The sequence below is a fragment of the Schistocerca gregaria genome, chromosome 3, assembly GCF_023897955.1.
Source record: "Schistocerca gregaria isolate iqSchGreg1 chromosome 3, iqSchGreg1.2, whole genome shotgun sequence".
Taxonomy (NCBI): domain Eukaryota; kingdom Metazoa; phylum Arthropoda; class Insecta; order Orthoptera; family Acrididae; genus Schistocerca; species Schistocerca gregaria.
The window spans coordinates 872,650,235-872,670,255 of NC_064922.1; positions in this window are offsets into that span (position 1 = coordinate 872,650,235).

Below are 20,021 nucleotides of genomic sequence, written 5' to 3' on the forward strand. Positions count from 1 at the left end.
TCTATTGCATAACTGGAACTTATCAAATTTGCCTCGATTTAGTAACAGAGTTTACAAGAGGAGGACGCCTCCTCCGATGTACTCTAGTGGAACTGTGACAATTTCTCCGACCTTGGGAAATGATTCTGAAAATAGTGATGTTATTCATGAAGTGAAATCTACTCCTGTCTCTAGCACAAGCAAGAAGTTGCATGGATCAACTGAAAAATACTGCAGTTTATTGGAGAAGTCTAGTGAGGATAATGTGAACGAAATAATTAACATTTCATTGCTCTCAAAGGTGGTTGAGAGTTCAGTACTGTGTAAGTAATGTCGCAAATTGAGTATGTCAGTAAATGTCAAGCGACACATAGGACTTGCAGCAGAAATCTGTCTCCATTGTACTAGTTGTCATTACAGTGTTTCATTTTGGAACTCAGAATATGTCGAAATAGGCCAAGGTGAAACTGATAGTGAGAAAAGCAAGTACTATGGTGTAAATATTAGATGTGTTTATGCTCTAAGGTCAATCGGTAAGGGATACTCTGCTGGTCAAATGTTTCGTGGTGTAATGAATCTACCACCACCACCAACGAAATTCTCAAAATATAACTCCGTTGTTGGATCCTGTGTTGAAGATATTGCCCAAGAATCCATGAAAGAAGCAGTGAAGGAGGCTGTGGTGGCGAATGAAGAAATTCCAGATGTTCAGAATCCTCGGGACCTGACTGTCGCACTAGACGGTACGTGTGCTGATGCTACAAAAGTCATATGTGTTGTAATTAAATCCAAGCACTGCAGGTGTCCTAAAAGAGTGAAGGAGGAACATGCAGAAAACTGTCGAAGGAATTACAGTGGGTCTAGTCGGGCCATGGAAGTTTGTGGTGTGAAAGACATTTTCAGTCGCTCTCTTCTGTGGTACAAGGTCAGATACCTACAGTTCCTGGGTGATGGTGATTTGAAGTCTTTTGCTGCTGTATCTGAGCTAAAACATTAGGGAAATAATGTTACCACTACTAAACAGAAGAGCATAGGTCCGTTCAGAAACGTATGGGAACAAGGCTGCGTCTACCACAATGAAAGGCCAAGTACTCAGTGATGGAAAACCTTTGGGTGGAGCTAAAAAATTGACAGACATTGATAACAGATTTTATTTCAAAGATACTATGTCAAAAAATGTGTCAATTATTTTCATAACAAAATCATTAATATCTTCCCAAAAACACCAATAAATTAAAATCCATATGGTACATGGTATTAAATATATGTAAAATTATACTGTAAAAGTTTCATCATTCTGGTGTTAATAGTTCATAAGAAAATGGTCCTTATATTTAACATTGGAGGTATAGGACGTTCCGGGTCCCCTTAAACTTCGGTTACACGATAAATCAGTTTAATCTAAAAGCCGTGAATTCAACTAAATACCTAGGTATTACAATCACGAACAACTTAAATGGGAAAAAACACACAGAAAATGTTATGGAAAGGTTAACCAAAGGCTGCGTTTTATTAGCAGGACACTTAGAAAATGTAACAGACCTACTAAGGGGACTGCCTACACAACGCTTGTCAGCCCTGTTTTAGAATGCCGCTGCGCGGTGTGGGATCCTTACCAGGTAGGACTGACGGAGTACATCGAAGAAGTTCAAAGAAAGGCAGCACGTTTCGCATTATCGCGAAATATTGGAGAGTGTGTCACAGAAATGATACAGGATTTGGACTGGAAATCATTAAAAGAAAGGCGTTTTTCGTTGCGACGGAATCTTCTCACGAAATTCCAATCACCAACTTTCTCCTCCGAATGCAAAAATATTTTGTTGACACCTGCCTACATCGGGTGGAACGATCACCACGATAAAATAAGGGAAATCAGAGCTCGTACGGAAAGGTATAGGTGTTCAATCTTTCCGCGCGCTATACGAGATTGGACAAATAGAGAATTGTGAAGGTGGTTCGATGAACCCTCTGCCAGGCACTTAAATGTGATTTGCAGAGTATCCATGTAGATGTAGATGTGTTTTACTTGAGTACTTGCGGTCGCTATTTGTGCACAGTTATTGTGTTCCTGGCCGCAAAGCGTGTTATAGAATTTGCCAGAGGGTTTTTGAACTGTTATTTAAACTTGGGCTGTACCACAAAGTTGGATTTGTTTCCAGATGCTTCCAAAAATAAAAGGGTGAGTGTTATTTTAGCTTGAGGTAAAAGCGACAGTTAGTGAAATTCCCAAGTGAGCTTGTGAGCTTAAATTACTATTCCCTATTATTTGGATTGGTACGATAATAGGGCCGTGGTTGCCGTATTACAGTGAGCTTTCTTATCATTTAAAATTTTATGAAATTCTATTTGGACATTCCTACATGGCTAACTGTGTAAGTTGCCTTAGGTAATCACAGTGGTTAACCTCTCCCTATGCTTGTTACACCGTAAGCTCGGGGTGCGAGCGCATTGGCACTTTAATTATAAGCATGATCTGGAGTTGAATTTGCTCTCTATTGTTTCTTTTTATATAACAGCCATTTATTTGCATTATTATAACCTATTTCTTTTAGTAATACAGCCTTCCTGAAATTTCTCCCAAGCCGTGATTATAATATTGGCGCTACCTGTGAAACGTTTAGAGTGGCTATTTAAGCTCACGGTAGCCTAGTATGTTATAAAATAATCTACGTTTTTTATAATGAATTAAAAGTAACCCAAGTTTTTATTTTTAATAATAATTAAGAAAATTTTACGCATTTGGTATTGAAAAGTGCCAAGCAAATCCGCTGTTAAAATTGGCCTATGTTCGGTCGAACCTAGTTTCTTTTACTGCCACACAACACTTGTTTGCCATTTCTTTCTGGCTGTACATTGGTTTGTGCGTTATTCGTCCGGTAACTGTGTGCTCTAATTTTAGATTTAGTTTGTTGTAAATTCCTTTAATGCCCAGTCTGACCAATGTGATTGTTAGCTTGCTTTGGCGGGTCGTTCCAGCCGTTGTACCTCGAACCGTTAAGTCGGCGTCCGTCCTCGCGGTAGAGTTACTGTTGCTTTGTCCTGAGCTTGGTATAATTTAACGGACTGATTTAAGCACTGCATAATTGTGTTCGCTCACATTTAGGTGTTTCATGTTGGAATAATTATTTTAGAGATCACGTAATTCGAAGCTTATAAGATGTTAACTTTTTAATTCGTTGACGCTTCTACCAAGTTATTTAATTACAAGTTTTTGACGTTATTTTTTAAAATTTGTCGACTCAGTTAACTTCATGATTTTGACATAAAATTATGATCTTGAAATAAAGTTACACTTGCGAGGCTGAATTAGTGTAAAATAAAAGAACAAAACCTCTAAGAAGGTGTTTTGGTAATGATTTATTCTGTAGTTTTAACTGCCTCAGTAAGAGAACTGCTATTTTTCTTAATCACAAAAGCAAAAAAAACACACTGAAGATCTGCTGAAACGTCTGAGTTCAGCTACTTATGCTATTAGGGTCACTGAAAATTTTGGCGACATACATCTCAGTAAATTAGCTTACCACGCCTAGTTTCATTCTTTGCTTTCGTATGGCATCATATTCTGCGGTAACTCATCATTGAGTAAAAGAGTGTTCATTGCACAAAAGCGTGTAATCAGAATAATTGCTGGAGGTGATCCAAGATCATCTTGCAGGCACTTATGTACAGAGCTAGAGATCTTCACTGTAGCCTCATATTATATATATTCACTTATGAAATTTGTTAGTAACAGTCCGAACGAATTCAAAAGTAATAGCAGTGCACATGGCTACAACACTAGCAGAAAGGGTGATCTTACTACTCAAGGTTGAATCTAACTTTGGCTCAGAAGGGGGCAAATTGTGCTGCCACAAAAGTCTTTGGTGACGTACCTAAAAGCATCAAGAGTCTGACAGATAGCCATATAGCAATTAAAAGGAAATTAAAAGAATTTCTCAACTACAACTCCTTCTACTCATTAGATGAATTTTTGTATATAGCAAGTGGGTAATCTCCCCAACTCCCACAAAAAAATTTCAAAATATTAAGTGTCATGTAATATTTTGTGTAATGTAATATCTTTTATACACACCTTTTATTAACCTGACACGTTCCACATCTTCACGAAGTGTCGTATTCATGATCTACGGAACAAATACTAATATAATCTAATTTAATCTAATCTTATCTTTACATATTTTGCTGCATCGTTTTATTTAATAAATTGTTATGATAGCTCCTGAACTTACTCTTTTTTCCTTTGGGTCAGCTATGCCACTCCACAGGTGAGTGTGCTGGATCTTAGGATGCTCTGACATCTCTCTAGAGTTACGCTGCCCTAATCCACCTCTAGGAATTCTGGGATTATGCCAGTCCTGCAGTATTTCTTACTACCTATATGTGTACCAAGTTTGTTTGAAATTGCTCAAGTCGTTCCCGGGTTAAGCTGTACATCTATCTACTGCTACCCCCACCACCACGTTTGCCCAATATTCTACACCTAAAGTTCTTTTTAAATTTTTGGCAGATAGTAGTTCATATATGACCCAAGATTGGTTGACGTTACTCGAAACAAGCGTTCAGAGCTATACTTCGAAAGCACTTTCCTACCACCATAGTAACCGAGTCGTATGCGTTATAAGTATGGTTGAAATTGTACGAGACGTTCCACAGCTATGATGCGACGACACATACATACACGCACGCTCGCGCCTGCAATACAGGGGATACGTTTTTTCTTGCTCCACTTTATTTCTTTCCTCATCCGCAACTATTTCTCTTCGAACAGAGGGTAGTGCTGTTCCTGCGTAGTGATGAAGCCATTTGATTGGAGTGGATTTCAAGCAGTCTGTTATGATTCGGGAAGTGTCATTGAGAGCTACGTTCACGTATTTGGCTTCTGTTGAATTATACCAAACACGACATGCATACTCTGCCTTACAATAGCATAGTGTCATTGCAGAGGTGCATAGAGTTTCAGACTGACTACCGCACCGTGATCCGGCGTTTCCTTAGAAGACTGTTCCTGGTGAAAATTTGTCACTTGCTGTCCATGCAGTGCTTTTTGGAAGTAAGAGATCAAGTGTCACTCCTAGAAATATTGGAGTCTGTAACATTATGTGATTGCCTTATCATTTTAAATCGTTCACTAATCGAGCAGTCACTCGTCACCAGCTACAGTTAGCAAATAATGTTGAGAGAATATAAAAGGTGAACGACCTGTGACGTATCTTGCCTATTGTCGAAGCGCCATCAGAGATGCAGTGAGTTGTTGCCTTTTGAAAACCGCGGCGCGAAAATCGGACAGAAGAAGAACACTTTAACACTTTCTTTTTATGTACGAGATATTCTCGATGAACAGTTACTCGTTCTTCTCTTGTCTCTTGTAACTTGTGTCGGACGCGCATGTCTTGCCGCCGTATTATTATCGTTAAAAATAATATTATTTTAGAGTAAAGTAAAGTTCAATACTAAAAATGCAATACTGCATAGCAGTAAATTTATTGTGCGACGTGTAAGTGAAAACGTCAAAGGAATTATTGTCATTACCAGAAGAGAAGTGCCAGTCAAAACGGCATCCATGTTAAATCTTTCATTGCAGTGTAAGTTGTTCTATTAATTGCCATAAATTCAGATTTAAATGGAACTAGTGTATGGACTATTTATTTAATATAGAATCTATATCACACCACTTCATGAAGTTATTTAATTTTCTTTATGTTTCTGCCAAATAGAGAGTTCACAGTCACGAATTCTTTCGTCGAAATCGGACGGAAGTTGTATGCGGCGAAATATTTTCTCCGCGCCATATTCTACTGGTAAATGCATGATAAACTACGGTCCCTTAGGAAATTCATGTTGAGCTATCCAAAAATAATTATGTTTTGAATAGGCATTTACTCTCCTCTGCAATGCAACTTCCGACTGATCAGACGATCCAACAAGAAACAGCCGCACACGGTCGGCGTTCACAAATATATTTCCACCGCTGATTGTAGCTATATGTTTATGTATACACATTACGTAAACATATAGTTATAGGTCTCTCAGTATTCCAATTCGACACCTGACCATACTATCTTTAATTTGCAACTAGCTTCCCTGTTTTTCAGGTGAAAAGTACAAACTTGTGTCCTAATGGGAGTTATTTTAAGCTGGTTTGGGTTGTAGTATCTGGAAAGTTGTTAAAGAGAATTCATGATAGTGTTCTTCACTGATGCAAAATCTTTGCTCTGGGTGGCTAGAGAAAGGTCCTGCTATTGGGTGGAATGGGTTGCTCATTCTGTATACATAGGAGTTAAAAAAAAAGTATCCACTGTTTAAAAGTCCATAACTGGCAAACTAACTGACGGAGTTGTCTCATCTTTGGTAGAGTAGTAGTTTGTAGTTCCGGCAATCGCCACACAAGCGTTGTATTGCGTTGTTTTGTTTTGTCAAATGACAGCCGCTAGATAGTCAGTGTTTTGTTCTTAGTTGCACCTAGTTGCTCGAGTAAACATGGCTGGCGCGATGAAAGGAAGTCAGTTTTGAAGTGGTATTTTAAGTACGAAAACATTAATTAGGTTCAACGGCAATGGCGAAATGAGTATCAAACGTTTAACGATTCGTCGCATTCGAGACAAATTTGAAGCCGAAGGCTGTGTTAAAGATGTACACAAACAACGATCTGGACGACCTGTAACAGTAACAAGTCCAGCTAACTCCCGTCGTGTGTTACAACAATTCACTCGCTCATCACAGAAGTCTGTGCCCATGAAACTGGAGTGAGTCACTCAAGTGTTCGGCGAATTTTGAAGACAGCAAAGTGAAAGTGCTACTTCCCACGATCGATACACGCAATGAACGAGGACGACCCAGGACTAACATGGTGCGCAACGATGTAGAGTTTGCAGAGATGAGTGTGTGGTCTGATGAGGCACAGTTCAAACTGAATGGTACAGTAAATCACCACAGTTACATCTACTGGGCCGCTGAAAATCCGAACGTCCATGTAGACAAAGCCGTGAATTTGCCAGGAGTAAATGTGTGGTGTGGGTTGTCTTACCGGGGCTTGATTGGGCCATTCTTCTTTGGCGCATTTACCAGTGCGGTATACCTTCAGGAGCTCCAGACATCCATTCTACCTGCCATCCGAGACTTGTATGGAGAAGGAAGAGTTCACTTTCAACAAGATGGTGCCCCAGCCCACTACCAAAATCGTGGTAGGGCGTATCTCGATGAATATCTACCGGGAAGATGGATAGGCCGTAGAGGTGCTTTGGAGTATTCACCACGTTCCTCAGACCTAACTCCTCTGGACTTTTAACTGTGGGGAACACTAAAGGACGTCGTTTACCGACAAAAGCCACGCAGATTGGATGAACTTCTAGAATCCGTCGTACATGCATCTGCAAATACTAAGCTGAACACTTTGCAGTCAGTAGTTCGTGCTGCAGTTCGGCGGCATCGTTTGTGTGTGGATGTTAATGGTGACCATTTCGAACACCTACAGTGATATCCTTAAGGTGGACTTTAAGCTACACTTTCACCAAAAATGAGACAACCCCGTCAATTAGTTTGCAAGTTATGGACTTTTAAACAGTGGATACATTTTTTGGACCCCTCTGTATATTGAACAGAATTGGAGCCAGCACACTTCCCTGTGGAAGTCTGTTTTTCTGTAGTCTCCATGCGCTACGCTGTTCTTGGAAGTCGACGAAAAACCTACGATTGTGCATAACGGTGGGAATAAGCCTAGTCTTCCTATCCTTGGTCAGGTTGTGGACCTTGGCAAGTAACAGATGGTGGTTGCCTGTGTCATACGCTGCTGATAAGTCGATAAATACCACTTCTTTCACGTTACGAGCACAATTCTGGTGCTCAATCTTCTTTCGACTTGTAAATATCACTGTCATCACATTCATTTTCTGAGCTGCTCTCTTGTTGCAAATATTCAAGAACGGTAGGTCGAGTTGGAATCGGGAGAGATTCACTATGCCTAACTTGTTGCAAGGACGAAGAAATGTTAGGATATTTTATACCTTTCATAGTTTCTGTGTTATGACGTTAGACGTTTAACATACAAAAATAAAAATCATAAATATGATTTTGCAGGGCCCCCACACCAAGGGAACTGCAAAAAGCGTTATTTTTCTCTTCCCATTTTTCCACAGTTTCAGTCCCTCAACATACATACGGCTTACCTTGTGCAGCCTTATACCAAAGTAAGCATAGTGGACGTTTTTCAAGAAACTATTAATGTCCTGCCTCTGCTTATCAATTACATGTCTACAATAAACACAGAATATGTTTGGGGTATTCAAACAGGTGTGGGAACTCACTTCTGAGAATCTGCAAAACCACATTTTACAGCACGAATATAACCTTACAGCACTATAGCATGCCATAAATGAACTAAATTTTCCTGCCTAACAGCCAGATTGATTTGCAAGTGTGGCCAACTGATTCGTCTTACTAAAATAAAATTGACCTACCTGGAAATAAGATTTGTCTCTGAGGAACTTAGGTTTAAATGAAAAAGAGTCTACTTGATTTGTGAAAACAACTGTACGTGGTAGAAAGAAACTGATAACAGCTCTGAAAACAACGCAAAAAACTACTTTATGAGTAGCAAAAATTACGTAAATGTCAAAAATCATGTTGTATAGCAGTGTAATAAATCAGTTTGAAAGCCAGTGATTGCGGATTTGTTCTACAAGGGCATTACGAAAATTTTTGGAAAGTGTGTTAGTTGTGGGACAAGTCAGTCTATTCGAGTGCCCCGTGGGGAAAGCAACTGCTGTTCGATTCGTCGTGACAGCTCCCATGGTCAGACTAACAGCACTTGTTTGGCGGTAGGAGAAAGTACACGGCTTGCACTCTTGTTATGCTCGCGAGGCGGGCTATTACTCATCCTTGACAGTGACCGGTTTCCACTTCGCTGGTGGCGAGGGCAGGTCCTCCTGTGAACTGGTTATAGCTGGTAGCTGCTGCAACAGCTTCAGCCTTAAGAATCACGTGTAGGCGTGGCCCCCCTCTTACAGAAAGCCGCAATACCGTGGGACCTGTCTGACAATTCTTGCGTCCGAAGGGAGAAAACGGTGACCGACTGAAACTAGTAACAGCGAGCAGTACATCTACATCCATACTCCGCAAGCCACCTGATGGTGTGGGGCGGAGGGTACTTTGAGTACATCTATCGGTTATCCCTTCTATTCCAATCTCGTATTGTTCGTGGAAAGAAAGATTGTCGGTATGCCTCTGCGTGGGCTCTAATCGCTATGATTTTATCCTCGCGGTCTCTTCGCGAGTTATACGTAGGAGGGAGCAATAAACTGCTTGACTCCTGCATGAAGTTCGGCGGCGGTACGCTACTGAGCGTCTCTCTTGCAAAATCTTCCACTGAAGTTTGTCTATCGTCTCCGTAATGCTTTAACCATTACTGAATGATCCTGTAACGAAGCGCGCTGCTCTCCGTTGGATCTTCTCTATCTCTACTATCAATCCTATCTGGTACGGATCCCACACCGGTGAGCAGTATTCAAGCAGTGGGCGAACAAGTGTACTGTAACCTACTTCCTTTGTTTTCGGACTGCATTTCCTTAGGATTCTTCCAATGAATCTCAGTCTGGCATCTGCTTTACCGACGATCAACTTTATATGGTCTTTCCATTTTAAATCTCTCCTAATCCGTACTCCCAGACAATTTATGGAATTAACTGCTTCCAGTTGCTGACCTGCTATATTGTAGCTAAATGATAAGTGATCTTTATTTCTATGTATTCGCAGCACATTAAACTTGTCCACATTGAGATTCAGTTGCCATTGCCTGTACCATGCGTCAATTCGTTGCAGATCCTCCTGCATTTCAGTACAATTTTCCATTGTTACAACCTCTATATATACTACAGCATCATCCGCCCCCGGTAGCTGAGTGCTGTGCTTGGGTAGCTCATTTGGTAGAGCACTTGCCCACGAAAGGCAAAGGTCCGGAGTTCGAGTCTCGGCCCGGCACACAGTTTTAATCTGCCAGGAAGTTTCATATCAGCGCACACTTCGCTGCAGAGTGAAAATCTCATTCTATAGTTTAAGTTCGGCGCTAGCGGCTGTACGAAGCGGAAGTCCGATACTTCCGCCTGTGCGGCGTGTGCGAGTTTTTTTTTACTTGTGGACTTAGTCTGCGCGCGGGCTAGTAACAACGATCATGGCGAACAAGTACAGAAAAACTACATTACGATTCAATTTCTGCAAAGACTACGAACGAACAAAGGCTTTAGCAGTGGAACGATTCATTCGAGAGGACGTCAAGATACCGCCAAACGATATTGTCGGAATTCACCTGTCCATCGTTAGTCCCATGGTGAATGTTAAGATGGTAAATGACGAGGCGTGTGAGAGAATTCTACAGGCGACAAAAGGAGGTCTCCGATTTTCCCATAGTGACGGGAATGTCGGCACGGTAACGGTAGAACATGCTGGTCTGGATGTACGGACAATACGTGTTTTTGAGCTGCCATTTGAGCTCCCGGCTGACGAAGATATCGAGGCTTTTAAGCCATACGACACGGTACATGGTCACACAGCAGAACGCTGGACACGATTCGCCACGTACCCCGTTCTTAACGGAGTGCGACAGATCACAATTGATCTTCAGAAGCATGTACCGTCCTATGTGACAATTGGTGGTTGTCGGGCGGTGGTGATTTACGATGGTCAACCACGTACATGTTCTGAATGTGGCCAGGGGGGACACCTCAGGTCGAACTGTATTCAACGACGGATTTCGCAACTGCCTTCAGATGTGCGGGAGCCGTCGCCGGCGATGACGGTACTACCGATCACCTATGCCAATTCCATCACTGCGTCCGCTGATGACCGAAAGGACACAGCCCCGGTGGAATATCAAGATGGCACTCTCCGAAACCTTGTAGCAGACGTCGGGATGACAGAGGATGCTGCTCCATCGCGCTTACAATCTACGGCGACAACATCAGATGAGACCGAACTCCCACCAAGCACACCGATAGTACCCGAAGCAGTTCCAGCCACTACGGATGCTGTTTCGTCTGGAACGCACTCTGTGACGACAACATAAGTTTCGACCGAACTTCCGCCAAGTATAATGATGGGACTCGAAACACTTCCAGTTCCTACGGATGCTTTTCTGTCGGGTAGCCGTGATTCCCTACAATCTGAGGACACGGAAGGACGATCACGCAAACACCGTTCCCCGAAAAGGAGGAAACGGCGTCGTCGCACGACATCTCCTAGGCCTTGGAACCATTAATTGGGAGGCTAAGAAATTCTCTTTCTGGGATGGAATTGCGGGGCTACATCTTCAGATGTCGTGCCTATGCAGACAACCTCCTGCTGCTCGTTCGTTCTGAGGAAGAGGTGAAGACGGTCCTTGAACTGTTGTGGGAGCACAGTGTGACGGCGGGTAGTGCAGTGAACATGAACAAATCGGCAGCAATGCCGGTTGGAAGGGGCCTTACGCCGGAAGAAATCAGTCCATTTCCTTATGTGCAACGATTTCGCTATCTCGGCATAGACTTTACCTCATCTGTCAAACATACTGCGGCAGTTAACTACCGACGTATTTTACAGACAACGCGTACCATGGTCCGACAACATCTTCTGCGGCGCCTTGATCCTTTGCAACGAGTCGAATATCTGAACACTTATGTGGTTTCTCGAATGATGCATATTTCGCAGATCCTTCCCCTACCACTCACGCTCGGGCGTCGACTTCAATCAGCACTAGGCTATTTTGTGATGATTGGGTCGCCCCTCAAGGTGCGATACGCAACGCTCACGCTCCCTACGGACAAGGGGGGACTCGGACTTACGAATGTTCGCTGCCGAGCGACGGCGCTCCTTCTAGCCACGATGTACAAGCAATGGCGTAGCGGGCGTGATTCCCTTACATCCCGCCTACTGGATCTCCTAGTTCCAGCGTCCCTCACACCTCCGGTGGCGGTGGGCAACATTACGCCTTATTTTGCGCGTGTATCAACATTTATCGTGGAACTTAGTTATATCAGAGACGAGCTTCCACGCACGAGACCGCCATGCGCGAAGGATTTTTATGTTTGGCTGCTACGACGGATAAGTCGTAATGTCATTGAACTCAAACACCCCAAGTTGCATTGGCCGAAGATTTGGAGACATGTGCACCAAAAATTCCTTCCTACCTTCGTTCGGGCACTGTGGTTCTCTGTCGCCTGTGGCAAGTTCAACACCAACCAACGGCTCCATGCAATTGGACTAGTGGACACTCCACTATTCCCGAAATGTCGGCAAGTGGATGACGACCATCACCGCTTAACTTGTGTCGCGGTGGAGGACGTCTGGCTCCTAGGAAGACAGATGCTGGCTTGCTACCTCCGTGTGACCCTACAACATATTACACCTGCTTCCTTCTTAGATCCGGAGAGTGACTACTTTCCGGCGACTAAATCACAGTCGATCATCTGGGTCAAAGATTGGACGATCTCTATGGGGATGGTGCCAAATCGCGACTTGACTTTTGGTATTTCTTGCAGCAAGCCCACAATGAGGTTCATAGATGGTCACACTATCGGAAAACCTTTGCCAACTATCTTCAGGCAGTCTTCCTCGACCCCCTACTTAGTTGGGATGTGTCGGGTGCAGTCGGTGTGCACATTTGACAGCTCATAATGAACCTCACGCTTCTCTCACCGCTCAATATGTAATGCATATACTATACAATGAAATGATCTACATGTTCCTTTTAACAGAGTGATCTTTATGGAAAATAAATAAATAAATAAATAAAAACAACATTCCTGTTTCCTTAAAATTGTGATTTTATATATATATATATATATATATATATATATATATATATATATATATATATATATATATTGCAGAGGATGCATTTCATTTAGTGTTTGTGAATTGCAAAAAACAAAAAAAAATTTTAAAAATGTGGTCAGCGCGACGGGCTGTCAGTCCTAAGGGCCCGTGTTCGATTCCCTTCTGGGTCGGAGATTTTCTCCGCTCAGGGACTGGTTGTTGTGATAATCATCGCCATTTCATCCCCATCGACGAGCAAGTCGCCGCAGTGGCGTCAAATCCAAAGACTTGCACCAGGCGAGTGGTCTACTCGACGTGAGGACCTCGTCACACGGCGTTCGCAAAAAGCCTCAGTGAACTTCCAATGTTATCCACAAGGTCATTTATGTCCATTTTGGGAATTTGCAATTGAATCTCAATGTAGGCAAGTGAAATGTGCTGCGAATGCATAGAAAGATAGATCCGTTATCATTTAGCTTCAAAATAGCAGGTCAGCAACTGGAAGCAGTTAACTCCATAAATAATCTGGGAGTACGCAATAGGAGTGATTTAAAATGGAATGATCATCAGCTCGTGGTCTCGCGGTAGCGTTCTCGCTTCCCGAGCACGGGGTCCCGGGTTCGATTCCCGGCGGGGTCAGGGATTTTTCACCTGCCTCGTGATGACTGGGTGTTTGTGTCGTCTTCATCATCATCATCAATCATCCCCATTACGGTCGGAGGAAGGCAATGGCAAACCACCTCCACTAGGACCTTGCCTAGTAAGGCGGCGCGGGTCTCCCGCGTCGCTCCCCTACGCTCGGTAAACGGAGTATGGGACTCATCATCATCATCATCATATAAAGTTGATCGTCGGTAAAGCAGATGCCAGCCTGAGATTCATTGGAAGAATCCTAAGGAAATGCAATCCGAAAACAAAGGAAGTAGGTTACAGTACGCTTGTTCGCCCACTACTTGAATACTGCTCAGCAGTGTGGGATCCGTACCAGATAGAGTTGATAGAAGTGATAGAGAAGATCCAACGGAGAACAGCGCGCTTCGTTACAGGATCATTTAGTAATCGCGAAAGCGTTACGGAGATGATAGATAAACTCCAGTGGAAGACTCTGCAGGAGAGACGCTCAGTAACCCGGTACGGGCTTTTGTTAAAGTTTCGAGAACATACCTTCACCGAAGAGTCAAGCAGTATATTGTTCCCTCCTACGTATATCTCGCGAAGATACCATGAGGATAAAATCAGAGAGATTAGAGCCCACACAGAAGCATACCGACAATCCTTCTTTACATGAACGATACGAGACTGGAATAGAAGGGAAAACCGATAGAAGTACTCAGGGTACTCTTCGCCACACACCGTCAGGTGGCTTGCGGAGTATGGATGTAGATGTAGAGAAGATGTAGATGTGTATATTGTGAATAGCAACGGTCCTACGACACTCCGCTGCGGCACACCTGAAATCACTCTTACTTCGGAAGACTTCTCTCCATTGAGAATGACTTGCTGCGTTCTGTTATCTAGGAACTCTTCAATCCAATCACACAGTTGGTCTGATAGTCCATATGCTCTTACTTTGTTCATTAACAGTTACCATAGTTTGGAGCCAGTAGAATAGTCTCGGGGTTTGAATCTCAGTCAGAAACCTTCGGACAAGGTCAGCCTTTGCCCGCCGTTTGTTTAATGATCTCTCTGTTGTTTCGACAACACGAGTGGCCAGACACTCAAAGATTTATCCTCCACCACTGATGGTGGACTGTGGAAGGTGGATCTCTCACAGTTACCATGTACTGGTTCTGCCAAAACGCTATAAAATCACAAAGATGATCAAAATAACTCATTTGAAGATCACAAGATGAAAGACAACAGACAATAAGTGAATAAGGGACCACATATTTCTCAAGAATTTTGTACTATGTCAAAGTTTGAGGTCGGGTACTTGCAATCCAACCCACATGCGTGTGACATTATGGTAAGAGAAGTTAAGGCAGTACCTCACTTTTGTGTATTACTTGTTCTTAATCTCCTCAGAAAAGTCTTTTTTCTTATTTTAAAAGATCGTTGAATTAAAAGGGAATTTTTACTAAGCCACTTTTATAAACTTTGCCAACTCTGAGTCCAGGCGTCGCGCGCCTGCTCTTGAGAAGTATAATAGCTCTCAAATAACATATTTAACCTGCATTTTATCCAGTCTGACAAAGCATTACTTGGTACCCATCTGCTGCTGCTTTTTATAGGTACGAAAAGTAATTTTCATTTTTCTTCTTAGTCAAATGTTTGAGTAGAGCGAAGACAAGACTCCCAAGAAATTACATACTAGATTTTTGTCCGAATTGTCATAGGCATACGAAGAGTGGGAAATTGACAACTCTAGTATCAAACTGACTTGGGTGCTGTCTAATTTTGCAAAAAAGTAATCAGGGTAATTAAGAAAAATTTAATCAGTGATTTGAGGGAAAGTTACACAATGGATGTTTGCTCGAATTTTCATAGTGAACTGTGTCTGGTTCGGTGATCCAAGCTGAGCGTCTGCTTTTACAAAAATAATACTGCAGGACGAGCAGATGAAATGCTCTTTACTTTGACAAAATAATAAGTAAGTTATCCTTGTAGTAAACCACTGTGCACAAAGACAATTCCGACACAGTGAAGTGACCAATTGGGAATACTGCCGGGTATATTTAATTTTAATGGTTTGCCTAACCAGAAAAATTTGCAAGACTACTTAAACGTCTTGAAATCTAATTTAAGCCTGAGATTAACAGTTATTTATTTACGTATTTCCAACATGAAGTCATGAAACGACCAGCAAATTTGCTAACATAAATTGTGTATTGTAATTCCGTCACAGTTGCGTTTTATTATGCTGACGACTAGTTTCGAACCAAGAAGTTCAGTTTCAAGGCAGACTTGTTAAGCTGCACTAACAGTGCTTGGCTAGGTAACAATCAATTTACACGTGGGTAATATACACATAATATTCACATGGAATGTCAGATCAATTTCACAATACAGATACTTTCACAAAGTGCAGTTGAACTAGACTAGCGACTAGTGCTGAAGACCGCTCACTAGAGCTCTATCAGACTTACCAGTATGAGGTCTAGTTCACGAAAAATCAAATTGCAAAATAAGCCAAAACTTCCCTGTTTCCTCTTGATCTATACTAGTATGTTTTAATAATAGTAGGATACCGATTGATATTTAAATATGTTTTATTTCATGCTTTCTGAACAAAACATGAAGGTAAAAAAATTTAAAAAAAAACAAACAATCAAAAGTTTTGTAACATTATTTGTCTACAAGTGTGAAATGAAATACAACAGATAAACATTTGACTCTCCTCATTTGCTCTACATGTTTCCGAGCGTTATTCACAGGCACGTCAAATGTTTCTCTAATGTATTTTATTTCTTGCTTTTGGACAAATTATTTCATTAAGCACTTGAGAGACTTTCAGTTTTTTATTATGTTGTCTTGTAAATTAAAAGTTGACACATAAAATAGATATTTTTGTCTTTCTCTAGTTGTGATGATACCAAATGGTGGCCAATACCGGTTTTGGATAGAAAAACGTTTTCCAAGATTGAATCAACGAAAATATTAAGTGTGCAAATAAAATAAAAGAGAGATGTTAAACTTGATCGCGTCGTAAATCCAGAATATTTTCATTTTCAAACAACATCAAATTACACCATAAGCTGAAACTTCCCTGTTTTCACTTGATCTATAGTGGTATGATATTCATAATAGTCGAATACCCATTGATATTTAAATATGTTTTAGTTCATGATTTCTGCACAAAATATTAATGTAAAAAAAATAAAGAAACAGTCAAACGTTTTGTGACATTATTAGTCTAAAGTTGCATAATTTTAATACTTTTGTACACTCTTGACTATCTAGTAAAGGCCCTTAAGTCTGCTGTCAGCAACATAATAAAATATTCATACTGTATGATACGCACTACACATATATATATTTTATCATATTCCAACAAAATATATGGGGAATGCCCTCAACGATGGCAGTAAGCTACTAAGAAAACTGGTGGCTTGAGAAACTAATGAATATGTAACTATGCTCAGAAGTGCAGTAGATACTAGGAAAAGAACAGGGAACATATTATTATAGTTAACCCTGTGTACTTATTATTCAAGGAATTCATGTCTTCTTTCATTACAGTCACAGCTCACCTCAGATGAGAGATTGACTATGTGCACACCTTGTACAACGTATGAAAAGAAAAGAAAATTTCTTGTGGATCACGGTTAAGCACACCACAAATATATAGGTTATTCAGAAACGTGTATCAGAAAGTCACAGGAGCACTGCCTAAAAGTAGAAAAGAAGTCTAATAAATACGAGTCCAAAAACAAAGTGTGGAAATGTCAAACGTTCTAAGTGCTATTTTCGCACCAAACCAGTTTTCCGTGCTTTTATGTTCTCGGTACTCTTTTGCATATTCCTCGGTTTGTTACAAGTGCCAAATCAAGGAGAAAATATTTCCAACATTCATTATTAGTTGGCGCCTGTTCTTTTTACCCTCTGGAGTTGCAGTTGCCACACGTTAAGATTTCTAAAATTTAGTTTTTGATGATGTTTAGCGTTAGCCTGGGATGCTTTGAGGAAATACACAAGTTTTTGGCGAGTGGGAGCAGAGTTTTTAGCTGTACAGTGTTTTTTTTATAGAGAAACGAAGAAGTATAAGCAAGACCTTTGTTACGCAAAATTTACGCAATATTGTTTAGTCAGTTAAAGCTATGAACCGATTCCATGTAAGTCCAATCGAGGAGGTGCTAAGTGTGCTGACCAGTCTTCCACATCCTTCAGTCCTTTTCCTCCGAGAGTCATGAACCCCTGCGTACAAACTTTCTTTGAGTTTAAATACGCTGTTGAAATTTCGTTGTCATTGCAGACGTGGAAGTTCTGGAAGCGTAGTGTGAACGACGTGACTCATACTCATACTCAATAGCTATAAAAATTCTTATTCTGAAAGAGAATAGGTACATGCCAGTATGCTGAAACGAATAAAGGCCGTGTCCAATATATGCCACGCCATTCTTCATCTGTAAGACCAGCCTTGTTTATCAATTGGAAAACAGGAAGAGCTTCCTCAACAACACAGGGAGGTCTATAGTAAATTTAGCAACATTTGATCCCGAGAAGGGAGTTTTCTAAGAAACAGATGTCAGTACTAAATTTTTTCATTGAATTCAGTATTGTCATTCTAGTATAAAAAATTCAAAAGAGATGAGAAATCGATTTTGTGAGTAGTGTTCAACTAGTTAAAACGTTAATGCTGTATTTCTGTGCTTCTACTATCATAAATAAAATGTAGTGTCTCAGTATTAATGGCACTTGAAACTAAAACTTTTTATTCGGCACTTAGAACTAATCAGTACGCAGGTATGGCACATAGGACGCTCTTAACACATTATTTATTTTCTAATTTGTCTCATTATTGTTTGCAGTGATGAGCTGAGCAGCATAATTTTGTGCTATCAGAAAACCTTCTCAATTTTTTGTGTACAAATAGGTCATGCATACAAAGAGGCAAATTGTTTTTTGATTATCCTTCCAAATTTGAAACTGGCACTTAGAATATTTGATATTTCCGCTTCTCAAATACTTCCGAGATATGAGCCATTCTGTCTTATGGTAACCGTCTGTCGATGCTACAGGTGGTGCTAAGTGTGGTGACCACCCAGTCTTATACATCCTTCAGTCCTCCTTCTCAGAGAATCATGAAACCTTGCCAACATACCTGGTCCCCCTTGCATTTTGTCACATACACGAGACTGATGCTCCTGTAATATGTGCACATTCTACACTAGTGCGCAATACGTGAATGGCTTTAAATGACCCCATAGCTAGAAATCTAAAAGATTAAAGTCAAGTGAACGGGGGAGCCATGCCTGAACCTCCTCAACTACTTCACGCTCAGTAAACAATAATGTCAGGCACTGTTATTCGAGGCGTAGAACATGAGACTGTGCCGAGAATTTAGCTAATCAGTCATCGTTTTCCAAGGGTAACATTCTACCACATCGAAGGTAATTTGTCACAAGAAATTATTGACAAAAATCACCTGTTAATTGTTCCGGTTAAGTATCCGGCACTTAGAGTCTTTCAGCCACTGTTCCTTTCGACACAACAATTCTAAAGCAAACGTAGTGGGGGAAATATATAGCTAAGAATGGCTATGACAATTCACTCAGCTACAATAATTTCGATAGGGAATTATTAACGAATAAAATGAGTAATACAGATGCTGAGCTTCCAAGGGAAAAAAAATGGTCTGGCTGAATAATTTAGTTTCTTGAAATGATGGATAATTTTGAAATAATTCACTGCAAAATCAGTTGACTACAGCAGTAGCTTTCATAATTTTCGACTGCGACTACATCTCGATTACATAATATTGTATCATGTGTGCTGATGGAAATATTATCCAAAATTACTGAGTTTATCATGTCTGAGTCATTGTGCTTATTGATGTTGACAGAACATTTTTAATACGTTAAAACGTACTGTGAATACCGTAACACTTATCTGAACACGATTCACAAACGTCGCAGGACACCAGGACTTATATTTACAAATTTTGTTTTTAGATGAATTTAATTAGATCAGAAAAACCATAGTTTCAAACGAATGAAATTCTTTATGAAGTACTTCTTACCAAGCGATCGACACACCATGAGAATATAGAAGCATAAACGATTTTTCTTTCAATATTTAGCTTGTTTACTGCCAGAATACAAATTAAATGAAATTAAATAATCAGTTTCAAATAAAAGAATACTCGGCTGAAGGAGTGTTTTAATGCAAACTAAATGTTAGTTAATTTAGATTTGCTCATGATTTTTTCAAAGGGACAACATTATATTTAACTGTGTTTAATTCTCTTACATATTTATTGTAATTCGTCATGCCAATAGGAATTTTGGAATCAGGAACCTATAGCAGGTAATAATGTAATAGGTTAAAAATGTAATATACCACTGAATGGGATTTATAATGCAAATTACTAATCACTGTAAGTATCCCTCTCATAGACTCGTGGAGCTGCTGCCGTCGAACGTCGTAATCTTGTGGAGAGGTTGAAACTTTCTGGCAGATTAAAACTGTGTGCCGGACCGAGACTCGAACTCGGGACCTTTGTCTTACGCGTCCAAGTGCTCTACCAACTGAGCTACCCAAACACGATTCAGCCCCGTCCTCATAGCTTTAGTTCTGCCAGTACTTCGTATCCTACCTTCCAA